The 25,717-nt window shown below is 39.7% G+C and overlaps 1 protein-coding gene across 4 annotated transcripts in view; it reads left to right on the forward strand.

Annotated features, from left to right (window-relative positions):
• Positions 1-25,717, forward strand: part of PAK5 (p21 (RAC1) activated kinase 5) — a 121,094-nt gene that overhangs the window by 14,545 nt on the left and 80,832 nt on the right. For all 4 annotated transcript variants that reach the window (XR_015795033.1, XM_088134600.1, XM_088134602.1 and 1 more), the window contains one exon: positions 4,090-4,176. The gene's annotated coding sequence lies outside the window, so the exon portion shown is untranslated. The remainder of the gene's footprint in view (positions 1-4,089; positions 4,177-25,717) is intronic.

Here is a 25,717-nt window from a genome sequence, read left to right on the forward strand (position 1 = left end):
TTCCACAACCTCACCTTAGTAGCTGAGTTTGGCTTTTCCTCACCCAGTTTTAAGCCTCCTACACAGCTGTTTCTGTTTCAGTTAATGACTGTCTTTCAACCTACATATGAAATTGATGATCATTAACACCTGCTTGGTATAATTGGTTAATCATACACCTGATTCTTAATCCTACAAGATCCCTGACTTTGTGCAAGTGTACAAAGTGTGCAAGTGTAAGAATTGATGCTGGTTTGAAGCCAAAGGGTAGTCACACCAAATATTGATTTGATTTAGATTTCTGTTCGCTCACTTTGCATTTTGTAAATTGATAAACATGAACAATTACAATATATATTTTTGAAAGCATTCTTACTTTACAGCATTTTTTCACACCTGCCTAAAACTTTTGCACAGTACTGTACATCAATTAAAACCAGAATAAGGTAGCAGCATAATTCGACAGCCAGAATTCTGAGCTTTTCCATGGGAAAATCAATCAAGCTTCTTCGGTGGGGTGGATTGGGAGTGGACAATAGCATGTTCACATACACCCAATAGTAATTTACACTTGGTTCTGCTCCCAGAGTTGTCGGGCTCTCAAGTTCAAACTTGGGAGAAGCTTCCCAGACACTTGGCATGACATAGTTAGACTGCCACGAGGGTGAAGCTGTTTTCAGCAATTGATTGCCCTTTATCAACATGAACTGGGGAGCTTCCTTATACCCATGACTGTTAATTATAGCATTTCTTTTCTCTCCTTTGTTATGGTTTAACAGATATTTAACCTTACACGTTTCAGCCTGGAAGGAAGATGACTCTTGGTTGTCATATTTCTGCCCTGGGAAACTCTAGTCTCTAGTTCTCAATCTAGCTGTCATACTACCCTCCTCATCGTGCATCTGGAAGGAATAGAACCTATATCTCCTGACGCAGAGAGGTGGCAGGAGGAGGCACTTCCTCCCCTCTTCCATCTCTCTGACAATTGTCTTCTCTTCCTCCATGGTCAGAATGACAGGAATGGCTGACACTTTCCCTTCCCTCCTCAATCTCTGTGGTGAAAGTCGTATTCAGGGTTGCCTACATGGGTTAGGACTGGTTGAGACCATATTTGTGGTGGTTGCGCTCCTTCTTGAGTGAGTGAGGTCTGTAAGTGGTTATAGAGGAAGAGAGGTCAAACGCTCAGACATTGCAGTATGGGTTGCTCTAGGGCTCAGCCATTGACCCTATTTTGTTTAACTTCTACGTGAAGCCACTAGGTTAGATACTTTAGTCATCACCAGTTTCAGGTGATGTAGCAACACTACACTGGTGATACGTAGTTGTATGTCTCCAACCTGGGCCAAATAGGAAATGCAGAAGATATTCTGACCCAGTGCCTAGAAGCTATCAGGGTCTGGATAGGGAGAAACAGGCTCAACCCAGGCAAGATGGAACAGCTGCTAATTCAGAAACCTACTGAGAGTGTAACTGCACCAACTCTGGGGTTATGCTCCCCCTCGAAGATCACATGCACCAACTGGGAATCCACCTGAACTTGTGTCTCCTACTGGAAGAGTAGTTGGAAGCTGTGGCCAAGAAGGCTTGTCCCTATCTTCAACTTGGTTGCCAGTTGTGGCCATTCTTAGAATGGGATGAAGACAGTCGTTCATGCTGTTGTCATCACTTAGATTACTGTAATCTGCCCTACAAGGGAGCACCCTTGAAGATCACCCAGAAACTTCAGCTGTTGCAAAATATAGCTGCTGACAAGCTTATGGATCTGACTCATTACTGTCATGTCATATTGCTGCTACAGGAGCTGCATTGGTTACAAGTCTGAGTGCAATTCAAGGTGCTGGTCATTACCAATAATGCCTCTGAAACCTGTGTATCTTGGAGGACTCCCACTGGTGTTGAGGTTAATGTTTCTATTACCCTTGCTGGGTTAGCTAGTTCATGAAGATAGTAGCACCATCATTAAAAAAAAAAAAAAAAAACTATGGAGAAATCCCCTGATAAGGTCTCCTTGCAGTTTAATTAAAGTCCAAGAAGATAGGGAGGCTGCTGACCATTGGAGAGATTGTACAATTCACATAAACACAGATCAGTTGGAACCTCAGAATTAAATGAGTGCAAGCATTTGAAGGAATTTCTGAAACAAATCCTCTTTCATGAAATCAAATAAGAACTGTTGCAAAAATATAGGAAAATGTCTTTTTTTGGCCTTAATTTGAAACACATAGGATAGAAATATGAAGAGGAGATCCAGTAATGAAAAGAGGGGGAACTATTTCCTATTAAGAAATAGAACTGTTTCTTAAAAGAATAGCCATTTGGTGCCTCTAGAAATGTTGGGAGATTCAAGACCCACAATTTACAGTGGCTAATAATGTTGGGAGTTTGTTTTTACAAATTATATCCTCTCTTTCTGCCCATAATCTGGACCCATCACTCTAGAGAAAGTTGGTCTACTTCAAGGAAATACCTTCTCCTTTGATGCCACCTGTTTTGGATTTCTCATATAGACAAACTAGTAACCAAGTCATAAAAGCATACAAAATATTTTCAATTCAAACTGAAAATACCCATCTTGAGCGTGAAACAGCTCTTTCAAGCATGAAATGGGCCATTTCAACCATTTGGGAAATATTTTGTGCTCAAAACATGTTTTGAGCTTGATATGGGATGTTTCAAATTCAAAACATTTTGCATATCTCTGCTCAGTCAGTGCTCTATCACATGTTAAACAGAGTTGCAGAGAGGAAACCTTATTCCACTTTTAGACAACTGAACAAAACTCTTGAAGATCTTATGAAATAATAAGGTTATCTGTATTAGAGTATTACTGTAAAGATAAATTTTAGTACAGTAGACTTATGGATACTCAGAAAGGAAGATGGAATGATGAAGGAGAACTTGCTGGGAATTCTGGGTGTTGTCCTCATGGCACATTTGGAGGGCACCAAGTTGAGGAGGCTGGCAGAAAGCTGTGATCAGTAACCTCTGGAGTTGGACAATTTGTCTAAAGCGCTGGAAATGGTGGCATACCATAAAAATGATTGTTATTTTTAATATTTCTCTAGCGTAGGAAAAACAATGTGGCTGCTGTACTCTCTGCTGAAAGCAGTTCTGTGACTTGTAAAAGTTCTGTTTTTATTTAGACAGGTATTTCTGCCTATTTAAACCAATCCATGCTAAAAAAGCAAACAACCCCCCCCCATCCCCATCCAGGAAATATATAAACATTGAAGAAATAGAAATGAGAACACAGCAGATATTATCAGGATGGCTTTGCTCTCAGTAGAGTGTGCACACTAAAAAGCTGGTGGATGGAACTTTGTGCCAACTAGAGTCAGCTTTGGAAGCACGTATAGTACAAACAAGGAAAGAGAGAGACCAAATGTAGTTGCGCGAAAGAAAACTCCAATCTACTGCAGAGGGCATTATGTATTTGCTAATATGTTCTATGTATTTCTATTGTGGCTGAGCCAAAATGGGCTGCTTGTCTCTTCACTCCCCTATTTACAACCTGCACACGTGGGTGAAGCCGTTTTAGTGATTGAAGAGTGCCTACAAGTCTTAAATGTTTGCCGCATTAAAGGGGTTGCATTCATATTTCCTTGTGCTGTTGGGCCCAGCTTTTTTCAAGGTTTCCTCCCTTCAAAACAGCATCCTAAGGATGAACAGCAAACATATTCTTACAGCATCCAGAATTACTTGTCTGTCTTCCAGATGTTCCAGTGCTAAATGAGCTTTGATTAGTTTCATCTGTTAATGCAGGAGAGAATTTTGCTCCCCTGCCTATTTCTGTGCATTCTGAAGTCTTAAAAATCATTTAAAAAACACAGTGTACAAAAAGAAACCACCCCAAAAAACACATTAAAACTAATTTAAACTCCTGCATCCTGCTAAAATATCCTCCTCCTGTTTTCCTTCAAACTGCCCCAAGGATTGGCTGTCCTTGCCGCCATAAACTTCAGTGTGACCCTCTCCCCCACCCCTGAGGCAGAGCACTAACAGATGATTGAAACTTGCATTAAAGTCCTTCACTGTAGGACCGTGATAGCTTCCCGGTATCTCCTTTAACTATTTTTCCCTATTTATCCTTTACATCTGTGCTTCTTTCAGATACAACAGCTGCAGAGGGACTTCTGAAGTATGGATGCAGGAACTAAGGAACAGGGATCTTGAAATTCTTAATTTGTTGTTTACATGGTAAGTTTTCTTTTTCTGTTTCTGAGAACCTCTTAAAAAGTGTTAACCGCAGCATGAATCAATTTCAAGGAAGCACAGCATTTGTTCATCTTCTGATCTACATCACATGTTCATTTCTTTATTTATATTTTGGGAACTGACCATTCAAAGGTGTTGTATGTCTTAGAGTTTCTTCTATTCCTTTCCAGTATTGCTAAGCAGTTTTATCTCCCCTGTCTTGCTTTATGGAGGAGGTGGAATCCCTTGCCAGTCTCTCATTTTTATCACAGATTGTGAGATATATCTCCTCTGGAGATTTGAGGCATGATAGCAGTAGCAAGTAGTTGTAATAACAAGAAGAAGAATATATTTGCTGAAGCTCTAAACTTTTTCCGTTAGTGCTCTGATGCTAACACCCATTTTACCTGCATCTGCTGTAACTAAAGGCTGATTGAAGTACCCCCTTGCTGAGTCTTTTAAACCTTTTCCAGTTAGAGGAGAAATTATAGAATTTGTAGATCTCTAGAGTTATAGTATCTTAGAGGGCATCTAATCCAATCTCCTGCTGATACAAGAAATCCTTTGTTACCTAGTGTTGATTCATAGCTGCCCTGACTCCACTTTGGTATTTGTTAAAACTGGTATTAACAAGGAAAGTCCATAACTGACCCCCTAAGCCCACAGTTTGCGTGGGGATGGGTCTCATGCTCCATCCCCAAGGACTCGTAAAACCTTCTCCTGAAACCTTGGAGAATCACTATCAATCAGTGGATGGACAGTAGTGGGCCAGCCGGACCAGAAATCTGAAGCAGCTCTTGTTTTCCAGTATGAAATGGGCTCTTTCTGCAGGAAGTGCTGACTAGTCTTTCATGAAACCCCTTTTTTCAGGAAATTGAACCCCTTGGTTTGGGCCCTACCTTCTGGTATAAGAGAAGACAGATTTGCTCAAATTGGAAGTTTGCCATCCTGTTTCTTTTCACCTTTAAATGGTCTCTTTTCAAGGCTAAACAATGAAGGGTGAGGGAGAAGGCAGCTGTAATACTGAAATATTCCAGCAGGGAATAATATGATGAAAGTATTTTGCAGGGTTGGTCGGCTGCTGGGATCCATCTAACAATTCATGTTTGAAGGAGAGTTCGAACATATTTTGTACTCTGTTATTTATCTTCTGCCTTTCTTCTGCCTCGGTCTGACTCAGCTGGCTAATCACCATAATCATTTATACAAGTGTCCAGATAACAGAAAACCGTCATATCAGATTGCAGTCTAAATATTTGCTGCATTCTCCTTGATGCAAATCCAGATGTGTTCCTCCACATCCATCACACTATCGATGCTTTGTCAGCCAGAAAACAACAGCAGCTCCCTATTCAAAACAATCCAAACATTTTCCCCCATTGGAGCAAAACATGTCCAGTGGTTTCAAATAGTCTCATGAGTATAAACGCTTCAGGGCAGCATTCATTTGCTCTTTTCCTAGGAAAATTGTATTGTGTTTTTGTACGCTACTTTCCTACTAGCACTCCAAAAGTGCTCAACTATTTTCTTTCTTTTTTAATTGATTTTTGAAGGGAGATGGTAGAATGAATGGGAGACAAAAGCTAGACCTTGACACCCATTGACAAAACAATCACACCCGTCTTGAAACAAAAAACATTATGAAATATGGTGGAAGAAAACTCTGGCATTTGCTGTGGCACCATGAGAAAAGCACATATGGACAGCTTTTTTACTTGATGCTTATTCAGCATGAAGTTTTAAAAGAGAGATTGAATGTGCTACATAGTTTACTTACATATTGGCATAGTCCTCTTTTTACATTCTTCTCCCTCCTTAGACTTTTATCCAGTTGTTGTATTTGCATGTCTCCTGAACTCCCAGTGTAAACGGTTCCTATCAGATATATAGGAGATCGAATTCTCCTCCCACAATAAAAAAGTTCTATATATATATCAGCCTGGGATTGAGGGTGAAATGTAGACTGGTAATAGCAAAATTATCTCATTCTTGTTTAGACCATTCTCCCAATACTACCTTCCTTCAGCTTTCCTGTGGCACTGGGTTTACCCCTGGCCTGAATGTTTGGATAAGGAAATCAGGTTGTGTGAATGGGGATTTCCATATTATCTGTATACATGAGATCTTCTTGGAGATCTTTGCACTGGGTGGCAGAAGAAAAGCCCACTCCACATATATGGCATTGAGGTGGAGTACTTGGCAAATCCTACTCCTATATTCAACCTATAATATTTGCAGTTACAACATTTAAATAGCTATAGTGATAGCTAAGATAGGTAAGCATTTAAAGGAGAATGATATCTGAGCATATCTGCCAGAATAAATATGTAAGCTTTTAAATTACCAGAAGATTCCATTCTTTTTTAGCTGGAAAAAAATAATATCCTTACTATTTAATCACTGCTCCACTGGCCAGTCACTACAACCACAAAATCAATCTCTCTTGCTTTAAGTAGGCAATGGAGCGAGATATACAAACCAATATCATAGGATTGGATCCAAACTTCATCATGCTTAGAGTTATTGAAATCAGTGGCCTTGTTTATCTTTTGGGCTAAGCCATTGTGTAATTGGTTGGTGACCTGGACACAATATGCAAGTTCAGACATCACATTTGGTATTTGAGGGAATGTTCACTTGGCTTAGGCAACAAGCCATAGTTTTGACAGAAGGTGGCATAGTAGGATTTGTGAAGTCAAGCACACATGATTATCTGCTACATAAACCAGTTAAATCGTAAGAATATTTGACCAGCAAATTTCAACAGGCCCATATCTCAGAATTAATTAGTTTATGGACTTGGTTGCTAGCAAAATTAGCCAAAAAGGATCCTGGAGCAGCCAGTGAATATCTGTAAGTCTTTGCCATCACATTTACAATCTGAACTATGTGACACACAATACAAGGGAAGGAAGAGGAAAAAAAAGTAGTACAGGTAGCATGATAGAATGACAAGATGAGCTCCAGGACTCTCACCTTCTCCAGAAGCTCAACTCCCAGCAGAGGTGCTAGAATTGCTTTGCTTCTCTTCCTGTCTTCTGCAGCTGGATGAACTAGCAGTCCAAGACAGAACACTAACCAGGCAAGCCCAATTTAAGCCCAAGTATACTGGCTTAAGCAATGCAAGGTTTACACTTTACATTTACCAACTTCAAGTTATATTACCTGGATTATGCTGTTCAGAGTACTGGATAAGGAAGATGTATCAAAACCCATAAATGCATACTCATCACTTTATTCCCTTTCACAGAAAGCATTGTTATGCAAAGTGGAGAAAACTAGTAAGAAGTAGTGAGCAAAAGAAATTAAAGGCAGGATAGAAACTTTTTGGGTTTTGATACATCTAACTTAGCTTACTGTGACTGTGTTAGTTAAAATATGAAAGGTTTCATATTATTTATGATTATGCTGATAGTCTACCTTTTCTCTGGCAGTTCAAGGCAGCACAGCTGAGAGTCTCTAGTAATTTTAGCTTGCTAACAACAGTTCTGTGAGGTAGGTTGAGCTGATGGTTTGGCTTCAGCACTCTTTTAAAGACACAGCATGCACTTCTGATGCGACAGGCCTGCTTATGTTTCATTAAGCCATTTCCTAACCTTCCTACAAGGGAAGGGAAGGAGTCATTTGTTATCTTAACTCCCTTTGCTTTTCAAACATCAAATGACATTTAGAGACCGCGTGTGGTTTCACTGGGGAAAGGCCAATGACAATAAAAAATGTGAACTGCAGTTATTTTCTTTTTAATTCTCAGCTGCTGCAGTATAATATCCAAGCTACCTTCGGCACTGAACAGTCACTGAACAATTTCCACTCATAAAATGTGGTTATTATACAAGACAAGCTACACACTCAAATTGAATTCAGGGAGAATAAGCTGTGAGATCCATAATTGCTTGGGCAGGGATTCATCATCATCAAACCAGCCCAGAACTATCTGTTGTTTTTTGGCTAACCAGAATGTCACAGACCATCCAGTTGGATCAAAGGGCAAGATCACAGGCAGGTCACAGGAGTCTGTTTATAGATTGCTTTTCTAAATGAATGTTTAAATAAGGACAACATAGAAGCACAAACCTGTATTTTATGCCCCATAAGGTCTGTGCTCAATGGAAATATCTTTATTTTCTGTCTACTAACACCTCAGTCAGCAAGTGTGCAGTCATGAACTATCAGGACTAGAGGGTTTGGTGCAGCAGCTTAAATTACAGCTGTTTCCTCCAGGAATTGCTTTCACTCTTTAGTCCATTCCACCTTCTCCAGGAGGTACTACTTAAAAGAAAACAAAGTGCTTTAGAATCTAGAGCCATGCAGTTGACCTGCTGAAGTTTTCAATGATCTTTTAATGCTATTGTTTCTTCCTTACATCCTGTCATGGGTTGTAAAATTATAGGTAATAGAAAGAGGTGTGCAAAACAGCTGCTTCAGGTGTCTTAAATTCAAGAGAAACCCCCACTTGTTCCATAGTTTTGTTTTGTTTTTCTGAGTTCAAAACAAAGCTGATTTTGTCTTGGCCTCAGAATAAAACAAACAACAGTGTTTTGAGTGTTCAGGCTATTGCAAGTGCTCTGCCATTTTTAAAAATTATAACTGGGCAGTGTTTTGTTTTGTTCCTCAATGTTTCTAGCTCTGCAGTAGGACAAAAAGGAACAGTCCCATTCTGGCTACTGTTGGCTAAAGTTGAATGAGGTGATGGGGAGGTTGAAAGGAGAATAGGAAAACAGCAGTTTTCTAATCACAGGTTTACTAGAGGGAGTAATGATAAAATCTGTACCCACAATCCAGTCCAGGGGTCAAGCCATACAAAATTCTGTAAGAGTGTTGAGTTTTGTCAGGCCTCGGTGAAGATGAGAGTTTCCAGATAATCAAACAAGGCTTGGTGTTGAGTTATGTCAAGCTCTCATAAGAGCTGTTCTAGCACTGAACAATTCCAAGTGTTCCAGAAATTCCTCTATTTGGGAGCAAGAGCATATTCCTGAATTAACTGTTCTCCCAAAGTGCTTTTCTCAGCAACCTGGCACTCTGCCTTTTTCTTAACATTGTGCCTGCAGTATTTGTAGTCTTGAGAACTACGCATTTGAGTCTCTGTATCAGGTGCCCATGATCACAGTTCATGGGCATGGCATCTGGAGCTGAGAGACTGCATTCTGCCATGGCTGTGATGCTATTCCTGGTTCTCCAGAATCAGACTAGTACTGTTCTTTCGGTTCCTCTGAGGCCATGACAACCATCTGAAACTGGCTGGAAGGCCACTTAGACCTTCAATGAGAACATTGATCAAGGTGCCCCCCCAAGCTACACATCTGCAGATGGATCTGAGTTGAGATGCGTAGGATTATGCTGTCAACGCCTTTAATTTCCCAGGAGGTTTTTGAAATAAATCTTTACCCACAGCCCAAGAGCTGGCCAATTTTCAACATCCATCAGAATCATACAAAAACTAAGTGACATTTCAGAAAAACCAGTAGGCCTTCAGCAACTAATAAGCCAGCTGGAGAGTTGGATTTGTCATCACTGAAAAGTGTAATGTGTTGGTTTGAATTCTATTGTTTTTAGGAGAGCATTTTTTTTAAGGTTGTGTTTAAAAAGGCAGACAGAAGGACCTGCCTACAGGCCCTTTGTTTGCCATCCAAAAGCCGTCTGTCATGAAGTATCAGGAAGGCATTCTGTGAGTGTTTTGAAATCATCACAAGCAAGTTGCCTTTCTGCAATTTTTTAAAGAAAACAAAACTCCCATGCTATTTTTTCAGCATGCTGAGAATATAACAGAAATTATATTTTTATAATTATATTTTTTCCTCAAATTTCTTTGTGTGTGTGTCTTTTTCTTTTTTCTTTTTTTGCTTGAATGTTTTGTTTAACCAATACAAAAGAAGAGAGGTTAAAAAACAAAACAAAAAGTTCAGTAGATTTTTAGACCACATCCTTTTCAACAAGAAACAGTATTTCAGAAATAACCATATTCCATTTTTTATTGTTGGAGATGCAATGAAACTAATGCTTTATTTAAATATATTGTTCCATTTCGGTGAGAAGCAATTACATGTACTAACTCAGTGAGATTTATCTCAATCACAAGGGAGTTGACTTTTGGATAGAGAAAATGAACGCATAATCAAAAGACGTATTGTTCAGCATGGGAAATACAAATATATGGCTCCAACTATTTAGCAGGTGGCAGAATTAATTAATATAGATCAACCATGGAGGACTGTAATGAATCATGGCTTCAATGTATCAATATATGTATGTCTGCAAATGCACATTTTATTTATTTTGCTTTTCTGTTTTTAGCTTTTTTTTTTCTTTTATAAATTTCTGTATTCTTTTTTCCTCTTTTTTTAGTTAAATATAAATAATATTTATAATTAATATAATAATATAATTTTACCTTCTTAAATTCAAAACTCCTAAAATCATCTATATTGGGGTAATAACATTTTTCAGGCAGGTTAATGTGGTCTTTGAGCATCATGTCAGGTCTTGCATGCCAAAAGTTAGGCCAAAACAAAAATTTATTTCATTTCATTTCAAATGTATTTAATGTAAATTAAGTAGAATTCATATGATTCCTTTCTAGGTATTCCATAATTTCTTCTTTTGTCATGATAACAACTGTAATTTGGGGGGGGGCAGCTTCTGGACAGCCTTGATGGTCACACCCAAGGCTTTTAGAGATTGTAAATTGGGCCCTCTAAAAGAGATCAGATGAGAAATGAAATGTTAAGTCCAAATTACACTATTTAGTATGCTGCATGTTTTATATAATACCTAAATATACTCAATAATATTGAGGCTAAATGAAATTATTTTACAGTACCGTATCATTCAAGTGTTTGTCAACGCTTTCACATGTATTTTTATCAGTTCAAGCCGGAGGACTGATTTGCCACTATAGTTAACCAAACATGGCTTATTCTCCAAAGTCAATAAAATATATTCAGAATAGAGCAACTGATTTTTTTTTTAATTTGCATTTCTTCCAACAGAAAAATCTTTGGGAAAGGGTTTTCAACCCAAACCAATATAATAAGATATAATTTTTCCCTCCTCTCAGAACAAAAAAGGAAAATAATGCATTCAGATTGGAGCCCTAAAAATATTTATCCATGTGGAGTAAATCCCATTAAACAGAATGATGCAGGTAGTCCTTCCTTACCAGCTGTTCATTCAGCAACTGTTCAAAGTTACAACGGTGCTGAAAAAGTAAGTTTACAACCGGTCCTTGAACTTGCAGCCATTGCAGCATCCTTGCAGTCTCATGATCGCGATTTGGGTGCTTGACAACCAGTGAACACTTCCGATGGTCGCAGCATCCCACAGTCACATGATCGCCATTTGCAGTCTTCACAGCCAGCTTCTGACAAGCAAAGTCAATGGGGAAGCCAGCGGGAAGTCACAATTGTGGTCGCGTGGCATCTTGCTTAACAACCACAGTGATTTACTTAATGACTGTAGCAGGAACTGATGTTGTAAGTTGGGCGGTCACATGATGTTTCACTTTACAACTGCATTGCTTAGCAATGGAATTGCTGGTCCCAATAAATGCTGAAGAACAGGTCATTAGTCTATATGGGACCAGTGCAGAATAGTGGTTAAGGTGTTGGGCTAGGAGTGGGAAGTCCCAGGTTCTAGTCCGCCCTTAGTTGTGGAAGCTCAGTAAACGGCCTTGGGTCAGTCACTTACTCTCAGCCCAACCTATCTCACAGAATTATTGTTGTAGGGAAAAATAAGAGGAAGGAGCACTATATTCCACCTTGAGCTCCTGTAGAAAAGATGGGTCACAAATAAAATAAATAGTGAAAGAAAATAACAGATTTTATTGAGCCAACCAATTTGTGACACTTGGGGGATACTTGCTTTCTTCTGTGATATCGTTGCATCAGGGAAACAGGAAATATTGTAGTGGTTAGAAACAAAGGCTATAACTTTCAATGGATTAATTGAGGTAAAAACTTCTAAATTGATTAGGAAAGCATCTCAGATTAATTGGGCAACATTGTTTTTAAACATCTGAATTATAATTATTGTAAAATGATGGCACCACCCCAGAAGAACTTTCCCACTTCATTTTCTGATAGAAGGGTAAGATTCTTCTAAGATTCTTGACTCCTCATTCATGTTCTGGCTTTATCCATACTCAGCCACTGTGATGCTCTGTGGAAGCAGGAGTGGGGGAGCACTGGCAGGTTGCTGCCTGAGGACTCCGTTGCATGCGCAGAAAGCAGAGTGGAGAGGACACCAGGGGCTAAACTAATTAAATCTGATTTGCTACTCTTCCTTTCTTATTTAGCCTAAATTCTATCCATTTGCTATTCATCCCCCTAAACTTTATCTCCCTGAAGCCACATTATTGCCGGGGGGGGGGGAGGTTTACTGCATTTGGCTCTTAACTCTAATCATAGACTTGCATAGAGAGTACATGGGTTAGGTTTGCATAACTCTAAGTAAAATGTGATTGGCAAGTTAGTAGTTCATTTATGTCCTGCAATGAGAAAGAAAAGCCATGACAGTGGATGATGCCACTTTCACCTTCCAAGAAAGGAGAATCAAAATAAAACTAAGAAGCCATTCAGATAATTACAGTGGAAGAACCTGACCCTAAGAACAAAGGAAGATTAGATAAAACTAGAGTTTTACACAATTGTAGCCCATCTTTTTAAAGAGCATGCGAAAGAAAGGAAATGTGGATTTCATTAGTTGTCTTCTCACAACATGCTAACAGTTGGTTAGCTGAACTTAGTTTATTGAATTGAATCACTTGCCTAGGATTGCATCATGCGCTGAACCATAAACTAACCAGTTACATTTTAACACAGCATATTGTGAATACCCACTTACTTGGTACGTATTTTCTAACTGTTGGAAAAGCGTCCCCTGAACTTTTATCTTCTCCAAAAGAGAAAAGAACGGACACCCATGAACTTTTATTAGTGCTCCGTGAACGTTTATTAGTGCTATTTATTCTTAATTAGTCCTATCACCAGTGTGCTTTCTTAAAGCTAATTTTGTTTTTCAACCAAATGGTCTTCTGCTTCCAAGTGTAAGTACAAAAAAAGGGGGGGGGCGGGTTGCTAACAAGTATTGAAGATTTAAATACTAGAAGGACATATTATTAGCAATAGTTTGATACTATTCTTTGAACTTTGCTTTGCTTTGCTTTCAGTTTCAGTTTTATTTCTCTGTCCCTTTGAAATAAGGAAGCTTGCTAAATGAAATAAGGGTGTGATTCTTCTCAAGGCAGTTTAATAGGAGAGCAGGATTGAGGGTTAAAGCAGGTGGGTAACAGTGAGGGCAAGACCAGAATTTGGAGAGGGAACCCCCCCCCTTTTTTTTTAAAGTTTGTTGTAAGTCTCTTCCATGGTTTACTTTCATGGGCTTCCCACCTCAAAATACTGGGAAATGGCGTCTCCAGATTTCAGCAAATACAGTCTGAGATGGTGTTGGGAGGCTGCAGAAACAGGCTTACTGTTGGTAGGTTTTTGCTGCCCATCTTCAAAAGTATAATAAATAATTTCCTTCAAGCAAACTAGAAAATTATGAACTCTTAAGTTAACAATTATTATTATAAGTATCTCTGTATTCACAGTCATGGTGCCAGGAGATTTTATCCTTGGAGCATTTTATGATAGAAAAAGATGAAAACAGACCCCTAGACAATCATAACTTTACAAAGCACACTATACAGTGGAACCTCGGTTTACGAACTTAATTCGTTCCGTGACTCTGGCCACAACCCAAATTGGTCGCAACCTGAAGCAAATTTCCCCATAAGGTTCAATGTAATTACTGTTAATCCGTTCTGGCGTGGAGGACAGGGAGGCGGCTATTGCTTGGAGGGAGAGTCCCCCTCCCTACGACCACGTGTCAGGGGCGGAAAATGGCCGCGGACCACGTGTCGGGCGGAAAATGGCCGCGGACCACGTGTCGGGTGGAAAATGGCCACGGACCACGTGTCAGGGGTGGAAAATGGCCGCGGACCACGTGTCAGGGGCAGAAAAATGGCCGCGGACCGTGTCACGGGAGGGAAAATGGCTGCATATCCTGCTCGTACCCCAAGGCGGAATTCGCAAACTGAAGCAAAATTTTGCGGCCGGAGCTGGTCGTAACCCGAAAAGTTCATTAACAGAAGCGCTTGTAACCCGAGGTTCCACTGTAGTTCCCTAGCCTGCCTACCTTATTTCTGCTTCCTTTTGAATGGGGAAACAGTAATGGAAGGCCTTTCCAAGAGTTATGGACAGAAAAGTCTACCCAGCAACCTTTCAAACATCAACATACACCAGGTTATTTTTCATAATGTTAATATTACAGAGCTTTAAACTTGTATGAAATTAAAGAAAATATAATGAGAAGTCAGGAACAAGATTAAAAGTGAAGTTAAGATACATCCCAAGATCTTCTCTTTCTATTATTCCAAAAGCTATTGAAAGCTGTAGCATGGGTGACTTCCATAATTTTTTCACCTCCAACGTAAAGCACAAATGTGATCATTTAACATATTTAGGGATCATCTTATTCAAAATATCATTTCATATGATGCACAAAACAATATGTTAGTCGTTTATTTATTGATGTTCATGAAGAATTTCCTTTTCACCTGACTTCTGCATAGCCCATGCCTTTCACTCCTCCTGGCTCTCACCTTTTCATCTGCAATTGGGGGAGGGGGGAATCACCCCAACAGGAAAGGTGGCAGTAATCTTTAATATGGCTGTGCAGCGTTCACATCTGATTCCAATGATGTAATTGCTGTAAAGAGTAGTAGGGAGGTGTTACGTTGGCACTCCCATGCACTTTATGGAATCAGAACTGCACAGAGACAGCTGGCAATGAACAGCTCACATGATTGGGTAATTTAAACAAAGTTTGGCCTGCCAGACATATGGGAGCAGATCACAGATAATTGTGCAAGGACATGTATACACACTGATGCGTATATATTGTTCTGAGAAAACTTGGGGGGGGGAAGTTTTGTACCATTCGGTTCACACAATCAAGTATGTCAAAATGTGGTTTTGTTTGTGGCTTAGTGTACTTTATGAATCCAGCCTTTGTGGGCTTGTACTCTGTGGTTTATGGCTCACTGTGTTGGGTGAACACAGGCTCTTTCTGGTTTATTCAACAAACAACTGAAAAGCAAATATGGATTTAATACATCATATGAGCCCAGTGAGTCTAAGATGTTTTAAAAGTGCTGGTGCCCAAAGATGCATAGAAGTCAGAGGCATCTATGGTGTGTGTGTGTCAAAAAAGTCAAGAGGTCAGTGATAAATGTGTGATCAAAGCCCTTCCCCTTTTTTTACATGCATTGCACATAAAAGTTGGGGCATTAGTGGTGGCTGGCATCTTGACCTTTTTGATCTCCCCTGCAGAAATCTTTGGTTTGTCTGATCTTATATCAGCGTTACATGAAGATCTCAGTTAGTTGTTTAATGTTGTTTTCTTTTGTCTCTTTTCTCTTTGGAGCGTGAGCTGTAATCTGTTTTGAATTAAGTCACGAGATTCGGCTGTAGTGTTACTGCACTGCCACCATGCCTTTTTTTTTTCTTTTCTTCCTGAGAGACCAGATGAAAGAAACGATATATTCAGGCTGCCTGTTTCCCACTGTGCCTCTGTCAATCACTGTCAAAAGAAAGTACTCTGGGATGTGCCTTAATTACCCTGATCAAAGAGCAGAGGGGGAAGGGAAATCCTTGATTACTTTTTCCAGGAGCTGCCTCTAGTCCTTCTGTTGCTGGGGAGATATAGAGGTGCTCCAGGATAGCCAAAAAAGAATAGCACGAACACAGTGTGCTTGATTTATTTGCATTCTTGAATGACTTAACCTACTTTTTTATGACTTCGTATCTTTTTTAGTACAGGTAGTGCCCAGTTTAGGAACGAGTTCCATTCCCAAGATCTGTCCTTAAGTCAAATTTGCATGTAAGCCGGAACAGTATTATTGTATAATACTGTATAGTAGTATTGTGTAATGAACTCGAACCATTGTGTATTTAACTCAAATCATTGTGTTTTTAACTCGAATTTTGCTACAATAGGGTCCACTCTTAACTATGGGTCATCTGTAAACCAGGTGTTCTTAACTTGTGGACTATCTGTATCTTACTTTTGTTTCATTTTGAATATAATTTTTATTAAGACTACAGTAGTAAAAACTAATACAAACTAAGAGAAAGAGAATAGAAAAAAAAGAATAAAAAGTGCAGGAAAAAAGAAAAAGAAAAGAAAGAATATAATAAAGAAAAAGAAAAGAAATATATAAAGAAGTGACTTCCAACCTTCATCCCAACAAATATAAACAAATTTAGTAACTCTTCACCCCCTATAAGATTACAAACAGATATCTCTTCATCCCATATCCCATCCCTTATCTATAAGCAAATCCATAAAACATCAACTTTTCAATCCTGGTGTCAGCAGAAAGTCCCCCCCAAAATGTCTTATTTTAACCTTGATCAAATGAACCAACCTTATATTCCTTCTTCTTACTTCTAATAGTCTTAATCTTTAATTCAGTCAAATATTGTTGTAGGGTTTGATTTCTCTTTAATTCTTCTTCATCCAATCGCACAAATTTCTTCAAGGCTTTAACAAGCCTCTTTTGTAAATCCAATAAGAAAACATTTTCCAGGTCATTCTCTTGGTTTATCATTTGTATTTCCCTTTTAATTTTAAAACTTCATCCAGTTTCTTTTTTATATCCAGTAAAGTGTCCTTTTCCAAATCATTCTCTTGGCCTGTCATTTGTAGTTCAACTTTCAGTACTTTCTCTGTCTTGACAGACAAAAATTTGTTCCACCTCTGTTTCTGGGAGATCACGGTGATGAGCAGAGACCAAATAAAAACCCTCCAACACTGGGTTGGCCCGCTGGAGCATGTGTGGACTCTGGGTGGGGGTGGGAATTGTGCACACGTGTGCAAGCAGGGAAGTGTACAAAGCACAACCAAGGAGGTGGACTTGGAAAGGCAGCAGTGGAGCAGCTGCTGAGCCAGAGCCGTGCACGAGGGAGAGAGGTGCCGCCGGGGTCTCCCCACCTGCAGCACGGGGGTCTCCTTGCCGGCACACGCCAGCCGTTCTGCAGGTGCAGTGGCCCAGAGGGCTCCGTCTCAGGAAAGGCATGGACCTGTGGCTGGGCTGGCTCAGGCAGCAGTGGCAGCAGGAGCCACTCACGGGGGGGGGAGGCGAGGGGGGAGGAAAAAGTGGTCGTGGTGCAGGCTTTGGCATAAAGGTGCCAAGAGTTCAGGAGAGGTTGAGGAGTCCAAATATTAGAGGGAGGGGTGTTGGAGGTTGCAAGGTGTGAGCCCCCCTCTAGTTTTACAAAGGGGTCCTTGGAAGAGAAGGTGGAAAGAGGGGGGAGAGAAAGGAAAAGCTGGATTTGGGGAACGAGGTGGTGGTGCAGCAAGAGGGGAGGAGGCCGGCCGACCCGACTCAACGTGCCGGCGTCATCTGCATCCCTGCAATGCATTTTGCAGTTATCATTCATGACAGTTTAATTTATTGCCGAAAAACTGTACATGCCCTTAAAACTAGCCAAAATAGCCCCCCCCCCCGCAAAAAACCACAACCCGCAAAAGCCAAAAATTTCCCACAACTGATCTCCAAAGCTCACGTTTGGCCCAGAATTGAATATTTGTGCAGCAAAAAACAAGCACAGGTCTCACATTAAAGAGGTAAATTTCATTCTTTATTTTTAGTTTAAGAACACTGCTAATGCATATATACAGGCCTACATATGAAACAAATATAATAATTTTGTAACTTCTGGCCTGTGTTTGAGCTTAAATGTTCAGGGGTTCCCTGAGGCCTGAAAAATATTTCAGGGGTTCCTCCAGTGTCAAAAAGTTGAGAAAGGCTGATATACTCATTTGTCACAAATGTGTGTAAGAGTGAGCTCACTCATGGCTGTTCCTTGCATGACAATCAAGCAGAGACCTGCGTTCATTTCTGACTTTAAAATTCATACCACGCCATACATGTTATCTCATCTATATAATTAAGACATTCACAAAGATTAATGGGCCTCTTAAAAATTGATGAGATGCAACTACAACTACGCTATGCCTCCACGGTGGCCTTATATTCTGTGAGAAGACTTGGTCTACTGATAGTCTTAGTAGCTATTTTAATTTACCTGTAGCACAAATCAGGAATTAAATTCATCCTTACTGTTGCTTCTTAGTGGAGCTGTCTTTTAACAAAAGGCAATGTGTGAATCAATGTACGGAAGCAAGGACCGTTTCCATTTCGCTTACTATTTCTTTTCTGCATTTTGTGTAACATTGCTTACAAAAGTACGATAGTCAAAATGGCATGACTTAACAGTGCCAACATTTCCAGCGATGAGCCATATCTAAATAGCAGGCAGAATTCAAGTTGGCTGTGTTATATCATAGATATGGATGGGATATGAGACTGAAAATAAATAAAAGCAGAAAAATAAACTTTAAAATGGCCTTTTTTAAAAGGAGCTTGGGGAAAAAGGTTTGATTAGGAACATTGGGTCTGATCCTAGTCTAAACTTCTTTCCTTCTCTTTCTTCTTACACTATTTTTCTTACACAGTTTACAATAAAGCCAGTCTCCCCTTCTTCCCAGTTTTCTTTTTTCCAGATACTAAGATGAATAGAATTGCCATATGTCACTAACACACCAAGCCCAGGGTAAGCTCACAAACTACTGTTGGAAACTGTAGAGCAACAGTGAGCAACCTGTGACCCTCCAGTGTTGCTGAACTTACATTCCCAGTAGCTTCAGCCAGCATGGTCAATGGTGGAGAATGCTGGGAACTGTAGTTAAGCAACAAGTAATGACCCACACATTGTCCACTTCTGCAATAAACTCTAGTCTCTGTTGATTATTATGGCTTTTCAAGGACAATTCTCCTTTCTTCTCCAAAATTAGTGAGTAGAGGGGTTGCTGAAGAATTGAGGTACATTACTGAATCCAAAGGTACAATGGCTTTTCTGAGTCGAGGATAAACCAAATAATGAAATGTTCAGAATATGCCATCTGAATCAAACTGAGAAAGTGCAGACAAAAGGAAGTTGGCTTTGTCTGCCTTTCCTATTATTGTGTTTTGCTGAAAAATTCATTCCCCCCCCCCTAAATAATTCAAAATTGAAGAATCAGCCATAGGCTTTGATAGAAAGAATATTTTTCCAGTTTATTTAAGTGAACATAGGTACCTATAAAATCATATTGTCCCCCTTTCTGAAATAAGCCTTCTTATATTTTGCTTTAATCTCATTTCAGGCCCTCTCTGTTTTGTATACAGAGCAGCAAAGATCTCTCTCTGTCTGAAGCCCCACTACGTGGCTTTTCAGGAAATTAAACTTGTGTTCCATTGCCCAAGCAGCTCGGTATGAACAGGCACATTTCACAATTGTTCCTCCAAATGCATTGGCTATCTGGAGAACAGCAGGCTTAGATTCAACTGGAACATTGGAGTAAGGCTTTTCTGACTGAGATTATCGAATACACACATATGGTTCAAGGACATCCTGTATATTTCTGCTAGGGGAATAGGTTTTAGCCAAGGCAACTGGAAATGAAAATGGGACAGTTTATCTTTGTAATCACAAGCTCCCATTTCCCCCCTTTACTTGTAACGGTATAGTTTGTCTAGCTGTACAATTTTAAGCATTTCTATGTGGAGATGGAGAGCCAGTTTGGTGTAGTAGTGAAGGCACCAGGCTAGAAACTGGGAGACTGTGAGCTCTAGTCCCACCTTAGGCACAAAACCAGCTGGGAGATTTTGGGCCAGTCACATCCTCTCAGCCCTAGGAAGAAGAAGACAAGAGCAAACCACTTCTGAAAATCTTGCCAAGAAAACTGCTCAAATTGTCCATGTAGTTACCAGCAGTCAAGCTTGACCTGAAGGAGATTTTCTATCTCAGGGCATGCGAGCCACCCTAATATGTCAGTTCATTATATTTATGGAGAACCTATATTGGCTTTGAATACCGATGATTACCCAGGATAATAAAGCTGCAACAGTTACTGAGGAAAATGGCAGCATGAGACCGTAGTAGTTTACGGTTGGAAGAGAAAGCACTAAATGGCATAGGCAACCTCATGCTCTCTTCAGACTTCAGGTCCCATCAGCCCCAGTTGATAAAGGCAATGGTGAGGATTATGAGTGCTGTTGTCCAGGAATATCTTGAAGTCACCAGAAGTTGATTATTTCTAGTGTAGCAATTACACTGCAGTCTTTTCTCACAGTACATGATGGATGAACTCACTGTACTCAATGTTTTGAAAATAGATGGCATAAACTGTTACTGCACCAAAACTCTTTGAGGAACATTTTCAGCCAAGTTGAAAAGCAACTCTTTTTAATGATTTTGGACACTGCTTACGACAGTGTGTCATTGTTTATTCACATTGCCTTTTCTCTACCCCACTGCCTTTCTTGATAGACTTCACTTACTCTAAATTATGTCAAAAGAACTTAAAAAATGCTGTGCTCAGTCAGACCAAAGCCACCGTCTAGTCCAGCATCCTGGGGCCAGATTGATGTTTAGGAGGAAGCAAGAGCAATCGTACTTTTCTTTTCCTGTTCCCCAGGAATAGCATCGGGAGGTAATCCATCTAATGCAGTGATGGTGAACCTTTTGGGCTCGGTGTATCTCTCTCTCACTCTCTCTCTCTCTCACACACCCCCCCAAACAAAAGAGAAACAATTCTTTACATATTTATTTTTTAAAAAATACAGTCTAATCATGTGTGGTGCTATATATTATATAAAGAAACGTCAAATAATTGCAAAAATGAAATACAAATAAAACAAACTCAGTTACTTTGGTAACTCAAACAGGGAGAATAGTTGTCGGGTGTTGATGAACGCTGGCATGTCACCCAAAATGTTGTGGCATGTCACCTTTGACATGGTTGTCATAGGTCTGCCGTCACTGATCTAGTATAATGAATTGGAGTCATCACCCTTATGGCTAATCAAAGATGAAAAAAAAAACAATACTAGTACAATTGTGGAAGTAACTGTACTTCAGAGATGCAATACCCAAAAGTGCATTTTAAATGGAGAATAATCACAAGTCCGTTTTGAGGGTGGATGGGGGTATATTGTTCCCCGGGAATGGCATTTTTGTCCCAAAGCTCTAATATAAACTCAGTCTTCAGTATGTTTTAGAGGCGGCTCTAAATCACTCTAGAATTGCCAATAGATCTCAGTTCAGCTTAGATATTCAGCACAGTCTTGGCAGGAGAGCAGCATATGACCCATCTTATCCCTGGTTGGAAGCTAAGCGAATCAGGCCTGCTCGGTATTTTTCTGGGAGATCCCTAAGAAATTCCATGGCTGTAAGCTAGTCTAGGAAGTCAAAAACGTATCCTGGAAGAATGGCAAGCCACTTATGGACTGTTGCCAGAAAAACTGCACAGGTGTGTCCATCTAATCATCAGGAGTTGGTGCTAGGCTCTTGAAGATTACATGTCAATCTGCACAAACATGAAATGATCAGAGATATTTACATAGTATGTGTACAGTATACACAGTTACTTTATAGGTTAAGCTAGCTTTGATGCAAAATTTCACCCTTTCTCCAATGTTTCTAGGTATTGGTTTCCTCATAAGCAATGTATACAGTGTTTCTCTGTCCTTGCAGTCTTATCTAATACCTGCTAATCATAGATCTCTATAATATAAACAGTGCAATAACACATGAGCCACTGATTCAATCTCACATGGACCAGTACGCCTCCATTTCCCCCCTTTCAGTGCAAGTTGCTGAAGCCAACATTCAATATTTGCTTTTCTCTTAAGAGATCTGATTATCAGCTATCACAAGGGCTGAGCACTTGCCTTTCTTACATGATGGAATGCCCCCATATCCTAAGATTTTTACCTGAAACCTTAACTCCCTTCAACATGATATGGAAATCCTGATACGTATAAAGAATTGAGATTATTACCCTGGAAACTATAATATCCAATGTCAAAAAAGGTTTATGACTTTCTTGAACTCATATTTTAAGTTGCTTAATAAGCATTTGTTAAGTGTCATAGTATTTATTTCTCTGTTGATATTATTCATCTTATGTTAGTAAGGAAAATAATTAGAATGAAAAAGACCACAAACATTAATATCCTAAGCAGTTTCAACAGGGACATTTTGCATTATAATTTGGGCACGTACAGATTTTTTAAAATATCCGTGGCTAATAATTTGTCAGCTGCCTGTTAGAAAATTGCCAAAGAATGTGAGACGCTGGGTTTAGTAGTGGAAGAGTCCCAAATATGTTTCTTTTACTGAGTTGGCAAAGGAGCACTGTATCCATGCGCTCGTACAAAATGAATTTGTCTGAAACTTTTTATTAAGCTGAAATGGAGAATTGAATTATCAGCTGCTATAATGAATTCTAGCTACTAAAAACCTTGTGAATGTTTCAGAAGCAAACCAAACAGAAACATTTACATGCCTGCTTGCAACCTAACCTTCCTTAGCTTGGTGTTCTCCTTCCATATCTGCTGGACTGTAATTCCCATTATCTCTAGACAGGCTGGGGACTATGAATGTTACAGTCTGATGTGTTTGGAAAGCACCAGGATGGGGAAGATCTAACCACTAGATGCTGTTTCTTTAGATTCATCAGTTATATAAGTTGGGCCAAAGAAGAAAAAATCTACGTGCTATATTTAATTCCACCCAAGAGGTGATGGGATGGCTTTCTCCTACTTGAAGATTATGAATGAGGATTATAGTAGGCCATCCATATTCCTTCACTAAGCCTGTCTGTGAAACAGGTTATTCAGCAGCCCCCTTTCTCCCTCTTGCCATGGCTGGCTGCTCTGGATGCCATGGGAATTGTTCAAGGCCTGTCCACTTATGTCCTTGAACATGACTCCTAAACAACAACTAATTTCAGCTTCTCTCTCAGTCATTATTCAATTCTCATTTCTTTCTGCTTCCTTCACACTACCATACTTTACCAAAAACGGGGGCGGCGGGGTAGAATTCCTATTTTTGGTTCCAGCCCCTTCACCCACATCTTCCCAGCTTTCAACCAGATAATTAAGGATGAAAAACCTTAATGAGATGGTCCATGCCTCTATGGGACCAGTATTTACACAAGGAGATGGAGCATTTGCAACAGGGAAGCGAATTTAGAGTAACCATATATCCTACTTTATAGTGAGCAGTTCTCTGTTTGATGGTTTCCCCTTTCTGAAGGATTTCCAGGCAGATGATAAAGATATGCAAGCAGAAGCCATCTGCCCCAGACACATCTGACAGCAGAGTGAGCAGGCATCTGTCACAACATTCCCCACAATAGTGAATGTATAGTGTCTCTGTTTAAGTTAGAGTAATCTTTTTAAGTATATATTTATATACTGACAAATTAGCATACCGTATACAATTTTTATACTACTTTATGTCCACTCTTTTTTGAGTGATACATTTTCTTTTTTGTGACAGTGGGGCCAAGGTGCACTATATGGTATTTTAGTGGGCAATAATATTAATGTTTGAGGATCTACAGTTATATAATAGACCTCTCTGTTATATTGCTAAGATCTGATGATGAAGCATATTATTCCAGGCAGACAAAATAGCCACCATAAAGTACTAGCTGACCCTTAACTTGCTATACTTTCATCTGTATGCCTAAAAAACTGGCAGCATTTAATATGGAAACGGAAGTAATTAGCTCTTTTAATAGACCCTTGTGTGAACAGGAGCAAGCGGCTTACTCATAACGTTGGCTTTTTGCACCATTTTGTATGCCTACCATTTTATAGTTTCATGTTTAGATAATCAGCCCTAGTCTCATGGGGAAAGATTTTTGTGCAGTATTTAGATAAAATGTGCTTATTCCATGAAACCATTGCATTGATACTTAACAGTAAAAATCATACATGAGAGCTGTCACTAACATTTCATTTTTTTTTTTTAATAGAATGCAATGAATTCAGCTTATGAGGAAAAGTTGAAGAGGGGAATACTATTCTGTTCACAATCCCACTCACCCATGGCTCCATTTCTTCTTCTTCCACAGCTTTCTGAGGATGTTGTTGTTGTTGAGGTTTTTGTTTCCTTTCATCTGTCAATTCGATCATACTTGGTCCTCATTGGGTTATTTTTTGCTTAGTGTTCCTCCCTTCTTAATGTTTCTTCCCTTAAGATTTTCCTCTTACCTCCTTCTTGGGTGTGAATGTGGCCATTTTGACTGCAGAGTTCAAGCATTTGTGTGATTGGGGCTTCTCTTTGCCCGCAGAGACCATAACACATTTTGCAGGTACCCCTTGTGCATCCAGGAGAGACTGCAAAATTATTTGCTGTGGGGAAGGAAGACACAAAAGTGAGCATCAGGGGAGAGGAATTCCTGTTCTAATTTTGGTCTTTACTACATGTACAAAATGCACTGGTTGGTATATGTTTTAAACATTTTCAAGCCCACTTTGTGGGCAGCTACAGAGTAGTTATGGAACTGAGTGCTTGGTTTGGCTTGGAGGAGAACGGAGAAGGAAGTTGAAGAGATGCTTGTTCAGCTTTGCAACATTGCCAGCGAACTATTGAAATTTGGTTCCCCTTTGCGTAGGACTTCTATTTGTCTTCGTGGAATAACTGTATTAAAAAGCAAAGTGCATGTTCTCAAAGAAGAGGCGAGTGAGAATAAATATTTCATGCCATTTTCCAAATGAGAGGAGAGTGGAAAGCAAACATGCCAGCTGCCACTTGGGAAGTGATAAAGTGCACATTTGTATGTAAGCATAATATAAACATCGATGTAATTAGAAAAGGATGACCCATGGCTGCAGGGATGGTTTAGTCATATCTGCTCTTCCAAATTGTAGTCTGACTTGGGCTCTTTTATATCAAGGTGGTTTTTACAAGCAGATGGTATTGGTTATACAAAATGAAGACCAACTGATCCGCTCAATTCCATGTCAAGAGAAAGACATAGGCATGGCTATAATAGACCTCTCTGTTATATTGCCAAGACCTGATGATGAAGCATATTATTCCAGGCAGACGAAATAGCCACCATAAAGTACTAGCTGACCCTTAACTTCCTATACTTTCATCTGTATGCCTGTATGATAGGTATTGCATTCTGGGGCAAATTCAGAAGCATGTCATATTCAGTGGGTCTTAATTCTAGCTAAGTGTCCTGAGGATTGCAGACTTATCTAGGTCCACTGCTCTGGGAGTAATCCCACTGAAATACAACAGCACAGGACTGACTGGCCCCAAATCACCCCTTGAGTTCTGTGCCTGAGTATGGACTGGAACCATCAACAATGTGATAATAGTGGGCATGACCAAATGATCAAAGCCCCATCTCTGTTTAACATGTGTCACACATCACATGGATGTAAAAAGGGGCAGGGCTTGAGGTACCTGGTCATGTCTGCCATTTTGATGTTGTTTTAGATGCCCCCAAGCCTGGGTCTCCCCAGTCCTAGTCCAACACCTTAACCACTATATTAATTGTGCTACTGAGTATATTGAAAGTATATCGTTTACTGGAAAACATCTCTATCTAAGAGATGCTTTCCAGTAAACTATATACTTAGGTTTTCCTG

Source organism: Python bivittatus, unplaced genomic scaffold (genome assembly GCF_059951505.1).
Source record: "Python bivittatus isolate LINGU-HERP-01145 unplaced genomic scaffold, Pbiv_v1 ctg000020_np1212, whole genome shotgun sequence".
Lineage (NCBI taxonomy): Eukaryota > Metazoa > Chordata > Lepidosauria > Squamata > Pythonidae > Python > Python bivittatus.